The sequence below is a fragment of the Bos mutus genome, chromosome 1, assembly GCF_027580195.1.
Source record: "Bos mutus isolate GX-2022 chromosome 1, NWIPB_WYAK_1.1, whole genome shotgun sequence".
Taxonomy (NCBI): domain Eukaryota; kingdom Metazoa; phylum Chordata; class Mammalia; order Artiodactyla; family Bovidae; genus Bos; species Bos mutus.
In genome coordinates, this window is record NC_091617.1 from 55488879 (window position 1) to 55503694 (window position 14816).

The window sequence follows — 14816 nt, forward strand, 5'->3', positions numbered from 1 at the left end:
TCACTTGGCTAAGGTAAGGAAGCATATTCTTCTTCTCTTCCTCCATGAAAAGGGACTTGATTCACAGCTCCCTGACAACTCTCTCCAAAGAAATGCTCACCAGGACTGCTTCCATATGATTACACGGCCTTGGGGTGCATGATGGAACTGACAGAGCCCATTCTGCTCTAACTTCACATATCCTTCATAGCTGGTCTAGAACTCTACTTTAGAAGTGAAGATGACTTGCCATATAATATAATTCTTAGCCTTTGGGACCTCTCCTCAAACCAGGGTACAAAGAGTTCCATTTGAAAATTCTGCTCTGCGTTATACGTTAAAATTAGAAGAAATTCAGTGACACCAACAACAACAACAAAAAAGAAAGAAGTCCTTTCTTTTTTGAAGAAAACAGTCCTATTCACAATAGCATCAAAATAGAGTAAAATACTTAGGAATAAATTTGAGCAAGAAAGTAAAATACCTGTATACTGATAATTATAAAACACTGATGAAATATGCAAGCACATGAAAAGACATCTACTGTTCATGGATTGGAACAGTTAATATTGTTAAATTGTCCACACTACTCAAAGCAATATACAGATTCAAAAATGTATTCAGTCTCTATCAAAATTCCTGTGGTATTTTTCACAGAAATAGAAAAAAACAACCCTAAAATTCATATTCACAAAAGACGCCAAATAGCCAAAGCAATCTTGAGAAAGAAGAACAGAGTTGGAAACATAGAGCTGTGTTTCATTGCTAAGAACACAGAGTTCTCAAGTGATTGAGAAACCACACCCTGATTTCTCAATGTACTACAAAGAGGCAGTAATCAAACCAGTATGGTATATGCATAAACAGACATGTAGGCCAGTGGAGCAGAATAGAGAGCCTAGAAATATACCCAAACTAATTTTCAACAAAAGTACCAAGAGTACACACTGAAAAAGGACAGTCTCATCAATAAACGGTGCCTAGGAAACTGGATATCCACCTGCAAAAGAATTAAATTGGACCCTTTTCTTACACCATATACCAAAATCATCTCAAAATAGATTAAAATTTAAATATAAGACCTGAAACTATAAAAATCCTAGAAGAAAACTTAGGGGAAAAGCTCCTTGACATCAGTTGGCCTCATCTATGACTTCTTTGATATGACACCAAAAGTTCAGGCAACAAAAGCAAAAATAAACAAGTGTCCTACATCAAACTTAGAGAAAAAAACAAACTAAAAACCTCTTGCACAGCAAAGGAAACAACAACATGCAGAAGCAATCTATGGGTTGGGAGAAAATAAGTGCAAATCATATGTCTGATAAGGGGTTAAAACCAAAATATATTAGGAACTCCTTCAATTCAATAGCAAAACAAGAAACAACCTGGTAAAACATACACAAAAGACCCGAATGGACATTTTTCTAAGGGAGATATACAAATGGCCAAAAAGTATATGAAAAGCTGCTCATCATCACTAATCATTAGAGAAATTAAAATCAAAACCACAATGAAATATCTCCTCTTACCTGTTATCCAAAAAATTAAAGGTATCCTTGTGTTGGCAAGGATATGGAGAAAAGAGAACCCTGTACACTGTTAATGGGAGTATAAGACACAGACAGTGGTCATGTATGGATGTGAGAGTTGGACTATGAAGAAAGCTGAGCACCAAAGAATTGATGCTTTTGAACTGTGGTGTTGGAGAAGACTCTTGAGAGTCCCTTGGACTGCAAGGAGATCCAACAAGTCCATTCTGAAGGAGATCAGTCCTGGGTGTTCTTTGGAAGGACTGAGGTTGAAGCTGAAACTCCAGTACTTTGGCCACCTGATGTGAAGAGCTGACTCATTGGAAAAGACCCTAATGTTGGGAAATATTGAAGGCAGGAGGATAAGGGGATGACAGAGGATGAGATGGCTGGATGGCATACCTGACTCGATGCACATGAGTTTGAGTGAACTCCGGGAATTGGTGATGGACAGGGAGGCCTGGCGTGCTGTGGTTCATGGGGTCACAAAGAGTTGGACACGACTGAGTGACTGAACTGAACTGAAGATGCAGACTTTAACTGCAAATAGTATAAAAAACATGGAAAATGGTTTCTGAAGTTCCTCAGAAATTTAAAAGTAGAACTACTATTTGATGCAGGAATCTCTCTTTTTACTATATACAGAGAGGAAATGAAATAAGCCAAGTTTAAGAGATATTTGTGCCTCCATATTCACTGCATTATTCACGATAGCCAAGACATGAAAACAGTCTAAGTTCCCATTGACTAAAAAATATATATGTGTGTGTATATATATGTGTGTGTGTGTGTGTGTATATATATATATATATATATATATATATATATATAATTTGACCTTAAAAAGGAGATCCTGATGTGCAACATGGGTGAGCATGGTGTACATTATGCTAAGTGAAATAAACCAGACACAGAAAGCAAAAGGACTACAGGATCTCACTCACATGTGAAATCTAAAAAGAGTCTACTCTGGAAGCAGACTATAATGGTAGTTACCAGGGGTGAGGAGATAGGAAAATGGGGCACTGTTGGTCAAAATGTACAAAGTTGGAGTTAAGAAGGTTTAATAAGTCTAGAGATCTAATGTATAGCATGATGAATAGCTAATTATACTGTAATGAATGTTGAAAATTTACTGAGAATAGATTTCACGCATTCTCATCACGTATACACAAAATTAACTGTGTAAAGAGATGACATATTAATGGGCTGAGTGTAGAAGTCATGTTACTATGTATATGTATATCAAATCATCCTGTGTACACATTCAGTTCAGTTCAGATCAGTTGCTCAGTCGTGTCTGACTCTTTGCAACCCCATGAATCGCAGCACGCCAGGCCTCCCTGTCCATCACCATCTCCCAGAGTTCACTCAAACTCACGTCCATCGAGTCGGTGATGCCATCCAGCCATCTCATCCTCTGTCATCCCCTGATTCCCCTGCCCCCAATCCCTCCCAGCATCAGAGTCTTTTTCCAATGAGTCAACTCTTCACATGAGGTGGCCAAAGTACTGGAGTTTCAGCTCTAGCATCATTCCTTCCAAAGAAATCCCAGGGCTGATCTCCTTCAGAATGGACTGGTTGGATCTCCTGTAGTCCAAGGGACTCTCAGGAGTCTTCTCCAACACCACAGCTCAAAAGCATCAATTCTTCGTCACTCAGCCTTCTTCACAGTCCAATTCTCACATCCATACATGACCACTGGAAAAACCATAGCCTTGACTAGATGGACCTTTGTTGGCAAAGTAATGTCTCTGCTTTTGAATATGCTATCTAGGTTGGTCATAACTTTCCTTCCAAGAAGTAAGCGTCTTTTAATTTCATGGCTGCAGTCACCATCTGCAGTGATTTTGGAGCCCAAAAAAATAAATTCTGACACTGTTTCCACTGTTTCCCCATCTATTTCCCAAGAAGTGATGGGACCAGATGCCATGATCTTCGTTTTCTGAATGTTGAGCTTTAAGCCTACTTTTTCACTCTCCTCTTTCACTTTCATCAAGAGGCTTTTTAGTTCCTCTTCACTTTCTGCTATAAGGGTGGTATCATCTGCATATCTGAGGTGATTGGTATTTCTCCCAGCAATCTTGATTCCAGCTTGTTCTTCCTCCAGCCCAGCGTTTCTCATGATGTACTCTGCATACAGGAGACAGGGATCAAGACCATCCCCATGGAAAAGAAATGCAAAAAAACAAAATGGCTATCTGGGGAGACCTTACAAACAGCTGTGAAAAGAAGAGAAGTGAAAAGCAAAGGAGAAAAGGGAAGATATAAGCATCTGAATGCAGAATTCCAAAGAATAGCAAGAAGAGACAAGAAAGCCTTCCTCAGCAATCAGTGCAAAGAAATAGAGGGAAACAACAGAATGGGAAAGACTAGGGATCTCTTCAAGAAAATTAGAAACACCAAGGGAACATTTCATGCAAAGATGGGCTCGATAAAGGACAGAAATGGTATGGACATAACAGAAGCAGAAGATATTAAGAAGAGGTGGCAAGAATACACAGAAGAACTTTACAAAAAAGATCTTCATGACCAAAATAATCACGATGGTATGATCACTCACCTAGAGCCAGACATCCGGGAATGTGAAGTCAAGTGGGCCTTAGAAAGCATCACTACAAACAAAGCTAGTGGAGGTGATGGAATTCCAGTTGAGCTATTTCAAATCCTGAAAGATGATGCTGTGAAAGTGCTGCACTCAATATGCCAGCAAATATGGAAAACTCAGCAGTGGCCACAGGACTGGAAAAGGACAGTTTTCATTCCAATCCCAAAGAAAGGCAATGCCAAGGAATGCTCAAATTACCGCACAAATGCACTCATCTCACACGCTAGTAAAGCAATGCTCAAAATTCTCCAAGCCAGGCTTCAGCAATACGTGAACTGTGAACTTCCAGATGTTCAAGCTGGTTTTAGAAAAGGCAGAGGAACCAGAGATCAAATTGCCAACATCTGCTGGATCATCGAAAAAGCACGAGAGTTCCAGAAAAGCATCTATTTCTGCCTTATTGACTATGCCAAAGCCTTTGACTGTGTGGATCACAATAAACTGTGGAAAATTCTGAAAGAGATGGGAATACCAGACCACCTGACCTGCCTCTTGAGAAACCTATATGTAGGTCAGGAAGCAACAGTTAGAACTGGACATGGAACAACAGACTGGTTCCAAATAGGAAAAGGAATACATCAAGGCTGTATATTGTCACCCTGCTTATTTAACTTATACACAGAGTGTACACATTAAGTATATATAATTTTATTTAAAAATTAAAGAATGAGTAAGTACAATAAATTCAGTGAAAATGAAGCAAGCATGATGAGGTTATGATTTACTACTGAGATGGTCCACAGAAAGCTGTAGTTCTTGGCCACAGTGTGATGGATTGACAAGTAATAAACAGAATTCTGAAAAGCATGGCCATGGTGAGGATGCTTGAAGGAAATGGGGAAAGAGAGACAAAGAAGAAAAGGAAGAGTGTTAGCATGGGTAGTGCCTTTCTCAGTGGGTTACCAAAAGCAACAGAGGAAACTTGGCATGGAAAACAGTTAAAGTACCTGGTTCATAGCATCAAAATGTTACATTTTATTATTAGTTCCCTTAAATCTCTTTGAGGGCTTGCCAGGTGGCTCAGTGATAAAGAATCGACCTGCAAAGCAGGAGATGAGGTTTAGATCCCTGGGTCTGGAAGATCACCTGGAGAAGGAAATGGCAACCAACTCCGGTCTTCTTGCCTGGGAAATCCCATGGACAGTGTAGCCTGGCGGGCTACAGTCCATGGAGTCGCAAAAAATTCAGACACAACTTAACAACTAAACAACAACAATGGTAAATCCCTTTGGGAACATGATAGGAACCCAGGGTAGGAAATAGAGTGGTTGATTAATTAACCAGTCTGTTTTTGTCTAAAGTGTGTGATTATGTTTTAATTTAAAAAAAAAATCTAGAATTGTGTGTGAGATAGATTTGGATGTCAGTGAAGATCACCAAGATCATGTTCTCACGAGTGAAGGAGGGAAGTGGGCGTGAGAAAAGGCAGGTATCTGTAAAGTTGGCCTGAAAGGTCACATGTTTATTATATTCTCACTTCTCTGCTTTCCCCCTCACTCACTGTACTTCACCAAGTTCGGCCCCCTTGCTGTCCCTCCGACATGCCCTAGTCACTCCCACATAAGGTCTTCTCACCTGTTTCCTCTGCCTAGAAATTCTTCCCCTGAAAATCTGCATGGCTTACACACCATCTTCTCCCAGTCTTTGTTCAAATGTCACCTTCTCGATGTGGCTTTCCACGACCAACTCATTTCAAACTGCAGTACCTTCTCTCTCACTTCCTGTCCTCTTTCCCTGTTTTATTTTTCTCCTGACTGTCTTTTCACATCTTGTATAATTTACTTGTCTGACTTTTCCCCACAAGAAAGTAAATCCCATGAGGACTGGATTTTGGGGTCTGATTTGTCTCTGATAAATCTCCATCACCTAGAACAATGATAATACATGGTCATCAGTAAGTATCGGTAACTCAATAAAGCCTTGGGGGAGAAGGAGTTAAGGGTATTTTCTAAAGCGTGAAGGAGAAAGTGATTAACAAAGGAAGGGTTTTAGAAAGGGAAGAAGAAGGCTCTCTAAAGGAAAAAGGACCTGGTCAGGACCTGAACACTGAGTAGTCTCATGACAGGAAACTAAGAAGTGATGATGGGAGAGAGGAGAGAAGCCGAGGCTATAAAGGTTTCCGTTCTGGGTGGTTGTGTGTTAGGGACCATGACCAAACACGTCCATGACTAAGCCCTGGTTCTGGTAACGTGAGCTGCAACAAGGATCTCTGCACTATAAAGCCACCAGAAAGGAAGGAATGTGATCTTTGGTGTCAGACAGGCTTGGATTCAATTCTTATCTCTGCCACCTACTAGCTCTGTAACCCAGGGAAAGTTATTTCGCTTCTCTAATACTGTTTCCTTATATTAAAAAACAAAGTCATATTATCACATAGTTATTAAGAGTATGAAATGTGAAAATGCATAAAGAGCAAGTCTAAAGCTAAGGCTTTACACATTCCAAGCCAAGAAGGATGCTGTGATGATAGGAAGAGTCCAGTAAGCAAAATTAATCTTAAAATAAATCAGCACCTTGTATTTTTTAATTCCTTGAAGAAGAAAGCAATGACCAAATCAATTCCTTTTGTTGTGATCATTGCCATTGTATCCTTTATCCTCCACTTGCCTCACATCACAACTGCTCACCTGTCTTTTATATGGCACACAGTCATCCATGTTAAATAATTAATTTAAATTGTTTGGAAAATATTTCAGACTTTTCCCAAATTAATCACCGTAAGGCCTCTAGCATTTCCCTGCCCTTCCCTCTCTGGCAGTGAGAGGGACAGTCACTGGGAAGATGGCTAGAGTCCAGGTTAAGAGGCTGGGTTTTGCTTTCTAATGTCACAAACAGCCAGCCAAATTGGCTCTTACAGAACATGTTCTGTCTCCTACATTCAACTCAGAACTGACTAGAGTTGACTTCCGACTTAATTGAATTTCTAGTGATAACATAAAGGGTAATTTTTAACCTCAGTGAAAAAACATTTTAAGTTTTAATAGAAATGGGCTTCAAAAAGTTTCAAATCTCATCTAACCTCATGGCAGTTCATGAATTAATATAGCAAGACATTTTCTATAAAGCAATATTTTCTTCTAAACCCCTTCTTCTTTCCTAGAAACCAAGGCTCATGGTTATGTATCTCTGGACATGTACAAGGCTAAATAACAGTAAATATTCAAACTGAAGAAGAAATAAACAACCAGCAAACAATATCTAGCTATCTAAACAAAGCAAATAACTGTCTATCATGGGGTAATACTTGCTGTATTACTTGCCTACAAAGTATGTCATAATATAAGGCCAACTATTGAATGCTGAAGAGGATTTGCCATGTTGTGAATGCAAACATAACCTTGAAACAGAAAAGACAAAAGGCAAGTATGACTTATTCACATGGCAGACTATATAATACGAATCTTTTATAAAGACTTGACTGAACGGAGTATGAAGACAAGTCTTTTAAAATGCTGTACTTGATGTCAAGAGATTGTCAGATACACATGTCCCCTTAAAGTTACAGAATCTCCAGGTCAGGCTCTAGGAAGCGATTGCTTTCAGAAACAGAGTTAAAATAAAGCCAGTGAGAAATAAGCATTGCTGGCCACCACCAATGTGCCACAGTTTGATCACTGTCCTACTGATGCTGAGGCCACGAGTGTGCATGGTGATGGCACTCAGTTCAGTTCGACACACAGAACAAATACTGAGGGCTTGCAAAGGCCCAGCCCTGGAACAGACCGGTACCACCCATTGCTGTTACTAAACCACTGTACATGAGGCTATTGCAGGGTCTCTGCACTCGCTGTGTCCTTGGCCTGAAAGCTCCCACAGCCCTTCCCCTGTATCCATTTTCCCTCTACATCCCTAGGGCAGCCTTCCTGAGACGCTGACTAGGCCTTCCCTCCTTCAGTGTTCTCATATTTGGATCGATTTCTGTGAGTCTCTAACGCCATATCCTCTGTGAACCTAAACTCCAGAGAAACTGATCACTGCGTCCCCAGTGCTGAGCAAAATGCCTGGAAGACAGAGGCTCCCAAATTCTGGGTGAATAAATGAAAGAACATGGACAGGAAATGGAAAGAGATACCAATGCTGAGATTGTTGAAGTTGGGTCATGTAATGCCAAGGGGCCTTAATCTTGAACTGTTGTGTAAAGCCATCTCTGGATGGCTTCAGCTCTGACTTCTGCATGGTAAACAAAGTCCTAGAGTAAAGGGGTCACTCTTTCCATAACCCATGCAATTTGATACAGACCCTTAGGCCAAGATCAGAACAAAATTCAGCTGGAGATGAGTAAGACTGAAATGATCTTGGGCCCCTTTAAGAAAGTGATAGGTGCCATTGATCTTTTTGTTCCCAGAAGCTTATCTACATGTATTCAGCCCTCAACAAGCTCCACAGGCCTGCTCATGACAGGACGCATAGAGCTGTTCTCTAAACCAGGCAAGAGACAGAGTGAAGCGAGGATCAAGGCAGCATGCATGTCTTGGCAGTGTTCCTCTTTTCAGTGGTCCACGAACACCACTTGTTAGATGGAGTTGAATGAATTCTTCCCCTGCAGTAAATCTGCAGTAAGCAAGGATTTATGTCACATTATTTTTTGACCTCCAGAAAAGAACATTTAATCAGTCGTTTTAATACAAATGAAATTTCCAGTTATCATACCCAGTGACTCCTGCCAGAATTAAATCATATGTTACCAATCAGTGCCAGCACCCAGTGTGGGCAATCAGAAAATGTCTGTTCATTCTAAGTAAGAAGTATTTTCAGAGATGGCTGGCAGTTGCTTATTAGCCTGAGATTTCTAAGTGATGGTGGTGAAAAAGAAGTGAAAGTCTCTCAGTCGTGTTGGACTCTTTGCGACCCCATGGACTATGCAGTCCATGGAATTCTCCAGGCCAGAATACTGGAGTGGGTAGCCTTTCCTTTCTCCAGGGGATCTTCCCAATCCAGGGATCAAATCCAGGTTTCCCACATTGCAGTTGGATTCTTTACCAGCTAAGCCACAAGGGAAGCTCTCACAAAAAAAATACAAAGTTCTCTGATTATTGCTTCCTCATTCTTTTTCTTCATTGTCATTACCATTGTTATGATCGTATCACCAATGTTTAAGCCATTTCTTTCTGCCTTCACTTACTAAGTCACTTGGTGAATACTGTGAAGGTCAGCTCTCAGATTGAGAGGGAGAGAAAGAGGGAGGGAGGAAGAGTGGATAAATGAATGAATAAAAGATGCTGGTCCATGGGAGGGGAGATAAGAGACTGCTGACTGACAATGAAAGCCATGTGTTTTCCCATGCAAGGAACAGAGTCCCAGAGTAAAGGGATCACTTTTTTCTCATCCTTCTGAGAATTGTCTAAAACATGGATATCTTTCTTGTTTTTCCTTTCCCCTCCCCATTTCCTCTTTTACCTTTTCTTCCTATAGTAATTAGGAGGAGCAGAAGCACATCATATCTTTCAGTATCCCACAGTAGCCAATGATTACTTATAGCTAGTTATTTACTTCTCTCTATTTTTTACCTTGTTTTGTATGGTTATGAAAAAAAAAAGTCTGTTGCTAAGTTGCATCTGACTTTTTGTGACGCTATGGACTGTAGCGCGCCAGGCTCCTCTGCCCATGGGATTTCCCAGGCAAGAACACTGAAGTGGGTTGTCATTTCCTTCTCTAGTGGCTCTTCCCTAAACCTGGGTCTCCTGCATTGGCAGGCAGATTCTTTATCACTGAGCCACCAAGGAAAACACATAATCACGCAAAATTTTAAAAATAGATAACTGAAGAAATTACTGCAAAGAGGACAAAGATAAAGCCATCTTGATAAGAGAGAAATTCAAATTCACTCTTTGATCCATAGGTTCATAAAATCATAATGAACCAGTTGTGGAGCCATGAAATTAAAAGACGCTCCTTGGAAGAAAAGCTGTGACAAACCTAGACAGCATATTAAAAAGTGGAGACATCACTTTGCCTACAAAATTCTGCATAGTCAGAGCTATGGTTTTACAGTAGTCATGTATGGATATGAGAGTTGGACCATAAAGAAAGCTGAGTGCTGAAAAATTGATGGTTTTGAACTGTGGTGTTGGAGAAGACTCTTGAGAGTCCCATGGACTGCAAGGAGTTCAAACCAGTCAGTCCTAAAGGAAATGAACCCTGACTATTCATTGGAAGGACTGATGCTGAAGCTGAAACTCTAATACTCTGGCCACCTGATGCGAAGAGCTGACTCATTTGAAAAGACCCTGATGCTGGAAATAATCGAAGGCGGGAGGAGAAGGGGACGACAGAGGATGAGATGGTTGGATGGAATCACCGAGTCGATGGACATGACTTTGAGTAAGCTCTGGAAGTTGGTGATGGACAGGAAAGCCTGACGTGCTGCCATCCGTGAGGTTACAGATTCGCACACAACTCAGGTGACTGAACAAGTTGTGGAGGAGACGCACAGCTGCTCTTCATGCAGAGACTTCCTGATAAGTCCACTAGAGGGCGCGGTGGAGCACAGTCAGCAGAAAGCTCATGGGGAGTGAAGTGACTGACCTCCCCAGCAACCTTGTCAGGATTAGCCAATGGGTGAATGCCAGTGCTCAATTCCCTATGTGTCCAGAAATGTGATCCCAATACTCAGTTTGAGACAATCTGAGCTTACTCTGCAAATACTTCATGTATCCTGTAAGCAGTCTTTTGGTGTGTTTTTTTCCTATCACTTGATGAGTGGTGGAAGGCAATGAGGTAGACGTTACAATGACTTCACAGGTATGTGAAACCACTAGGGGCTCAGTGAGGTGAAAGAGGAGAGTTGCAGGTGACTCTGCCAGGAGAAATGACTGCTCCATCATAGAACTAGTGCCCAGTAGGCTGCCGTTCTCTTCTCCCCCGACAGGTAGCCGTTTTCTGGTACAGCCTTTTGGAATGTAGTTCTTGACTTGGGCCAGCCTAGGGAAGGAAGGATTGGTTACCTCACATCAGCCCCCTTCTAGAAGGACTGGGGAAATGGGAGCAATGGTAGAACTCATCAGGAGATTCAAGTCATCTATTGTTACGATATGCTTGTGTTTTCAACACCTGAGCTAAACTGCAGATGAGCTGTTGTATAGCTTCTAAGATTACTTTTTAGCCCTTACCTCATGCCAGGCATTCTTCTAAGTACTTTATACACTCACCCTATAGAAAAGTACTATTATTTTACATGTGAGGAATTTGAGAAAGAGAGAAAGGTCAGTAGATTCTACCAAGATCACACATCTAACTTCGAACTAAGGCAGGCTTCAGTTCATGTTATCTGGTTCTGGAATTGATGCTTTTAATAGCTAAGCTACAAATCTCCAAATGATTTGCAAAACTGTCTCGTAGACTCTGGATGCAGTATCATGTGTCTAATGCAATGGCTTCCTAGCAGTTAGGAGCCAGATGGAAATCTGTTTTCTTGGCAGCATTTGACTGCATTGACCCAACATCTGGCACATAGTCTTCCCTCACAAATATTTGCTGAGTTGGGCTGACTGGCCCTGCTTTTGGAAATCCTCCGTCACCTTGGCTTCTCTAATAATGTAGCCCCTGACTTTCTTGCAGCCTCCCTGGCTCCTCCTTCTCAATCTCCCTTTCTCCTGCCAGTATGTTACATGAAAGTTTTCCCCATCATTCCATCCTAGGCTCTGTCTTCTCCCAGGACCCATCCTCCTTGGAGCTCTCAGTTACTCCAATTACTGTCTACACACTGATGTCTCACAAATATTCATTTGCAACCTAATTTCACTCCTAAGATTCAGACTCACATGACCAGCCCTCTGCTGGAAGATGATATCTCATATGCAGTCAAAAGCAATCTGTCCCAATTTTATTTCATTTTTGTACCTCCGGGCCTTCCAAGGTTATTTTTCCTGTTTATTTGCTCAGATAACGACACCTTGATCCAAACACCTGCCCAAGCTGGAAAACTGGGAGTTATTCTGACTTCTCTCTTTTATTTATTTCCTACATTCAGCTATGTACCAACCCTGTCGGGCCCACACTTGAAACTTTCCCACTTCTTTTCTTCCCTATAGCCCTCACCCTAGAGTCCAGGCCACCTTCACTTACCCTGGGGCATGGCATCTTGTAAGGACCAGCTGGACAGTATTCCTCTGTGGAATTTTAAGGATGTAACTTCTTACTTCATCCTCATCTCTTTACTGCTCACAGAGTGCCTTCAATATTCTCACCAGACTTCAGTTGTCTCACACTGCTTGGAGCATTCTGCTCCTTGATTGCTCTCTTTCTCTGTGTCTTGCTAATTCTTGTCAGTCTTCAAGCCTAGTTGTTAAGTCACTTCTTCCAGAAAATCTTCCCTGAGTTCCATGCCTTGGTTATGCGTTCCTCCTCTGGAATCTCACAGCACTGTGTATTTTTTCCACCAGAGTACTTCCCATCTTATACTGCAGTTCTTTTTCACTCTTTATGAGGGAAAGGAAACAACCTGCAATAACAACAAATTCCAAAATTGCATTTCTTCATTTATACTTGATATAAATTTATTTATCCTAACAGAGTCAATATAAGGCCAAGCTAGTAGCTGAGTGCTCTGCTCCACAGTTATTTGACACCCCAGGCTTCCAGCTTTGTTACATGTGATGCTGACTTCCAAATCACTCTGCATCATAATATCTGGATAGCTCATGAAGAAAGATCATGTAGGATCGTGTGTGGGATGTTTTTATATGACAAGCCTTGAAGCAACAGCCATCACTCTTACTCACAGTCTATTGCCTGGGACTTGATACATGGCCACCACATCGAACTGCACAGGAGGCTGGGAAGTGTAGTTTCTCTGTGCCTGAAAGAAGAGAACTGGGTCTGGTGATCAACCAGTAATCTGCCACAATGACCTTTTTTCTCACTAAATTATATGTTCCGTGAGGGCAGGGGCAAAAATTCTCTTTTTCTGCACTTTATCCTCAATGCTAACTCGCTAAGTATTTGTTGAATAAATGAAACTGTGTGTATCCTGTCTTTAAAAGACTTTTTTTCTGCCCATCCTGATGCTGGCTGCACATTTTTTTCCTCAAATAGCATCATCTGAAACAGCATCTAACATGTCTGACTGATTCATGGAGCTGGGGTGTAGTATGTCTTTGGTGTTCATTGGTAGGCTGTGTTGCAAAATGATGCTTGTTGATCATCTCTTATGTGACCTACAACTGGTGCTAATGGTAAAGAAATCACCTGCCAATGTAGGAGACATAGGAGAAGCGGGTTCAATTCCTGGGTCAGGAAGATTCCCTGGAGAAGGATATGGCAACCCACTCCAGTATTCTTACTTGGAGAATCCCATAGACCGAGGAGCCTGGCAGGCTACAGTCCATAAGTTGCATAGAGTTGGACATGACTGAAGTGACTTCACACACACACACACACACACACACGAGCCACGATGCCAATTTATTTATTTATCTTATATATACTTCTTTCAGAGATTCAATTACCCTTGTTTTCTATTTAAGGCATGCCCTTTCCAGGAACTGAGATATCTGAGAAGTTGCCAGGCTATTCACTACTAATTAAAGCTTGAGGGTGAAAGAAGATATTGGCTGCCATACTGTAAAGATATTGAGAATATTGTACACATTTTACAGTACCCTTTTTATAGAAACTGGGGAGAAAATTCTTTCTAATCATAATAAAAAGAATAGCAGTTATTTTCTTTAAAATTGATTGTTTTTTATCTTATAATGTTCATCAGTGGTATAACAAATGCTCTTTATTTCTTAACATTGTTACTAGAACATTCTGACCAAATGTGCAGTCCATATCTAAGAGAATATTACATCAAGAAATACATTATGTAATATCCCCAGCTAGGTTTTAACAACACTCAACATTCTTTATCTAACTTTATTTTTCCTACCCTTATTTTCCCTTTCTATCCACTTCTTTTATCTTCTTGTATTTGCATATTTATGTAAGCCTCCATGAATATGTTTTGGAGCAAAGGAGAAATACATAGAAATAAAATCTATTAAACATTTGTCTTCCCAAGAGACATAACATGTTTCAGTGGCTATAGTTGAGTATTTTTGTGTTTCAATCTACCTTGCTTTATCTCTAGAGGTATTTTCAAATGAAAATGAATTAGTCTTTCATTTTGGGGGGAAGGGAAGAAGGAGGAAAAATGGGAAATTATGGCTTATGAAGATTAAGATGATTTAGAAAGCTAAGAATTGAAGTAAATGTGAAACCATATTTCATATGTGAAAAAATTATATATAATTGTGAAAATTCACTACAAGATAAGTTCCATAAGGGTGAAGATCTTGTCTTCATTGTTCCAACTGCATGTGAATCATCTTGCACATAGTAGACACTAAAATAAAATATTTTGAAAGTATGAATGTAATACACTTGTACTAAGGAGAACTGGGTTAATATAAAATAAATAATATTGAGCATTGGGTGTGCAACCACAAGCATAGAACTTTTGGACTCTATAATTTATAAAATGAAGCCATCAGACTATGTGTGCACTAAGATTTAGTGGCACCCCACTCCAGTACTCTTGCCTGGAAAATCCCATGGACGGAGGAGCCTGGTGGGCTGCAGTCCATGGGGTCACTAGAGTCAGACACAACTGAGCGACTTCCCTTTCACTTTTCACTTTGATACATTGGAGAAGGCAATGGCACCCACTCCAGTACTCTTGCCTGGAAAATCCCGTGGACGGAGGAGCCTGGTGGGCT

General features: G+C 40.7%; 1 protein-coding gene and 1 long non-coding RNA gene across 3 annotated transcripts in view; one reads left to right on the forward strand and one right to left on the reverse strand.

The window, feature by feature from the left end:
• Positions 1–14816, forward strand: part of CD96 (CD96 molecule) — a 96467-nt gene that overhangs the window by 63357 nt on the left and 18294 nt on the right. The window lies entirely within an intron of this gene.
• LOC138987585 (uncharacterized) lies at positions 9863–12910 on the reverse strand. Its single transcript, XR_011463930.1, has 3 exons — positions 12840–12910; positions 12184–12559; positions 9863–11040 (listed from the first exon to the last, which is right to left on the reverse strand). It is a non-coding gene; the product is annotated as an uncharacterized lncRNA (long non-coding RNA).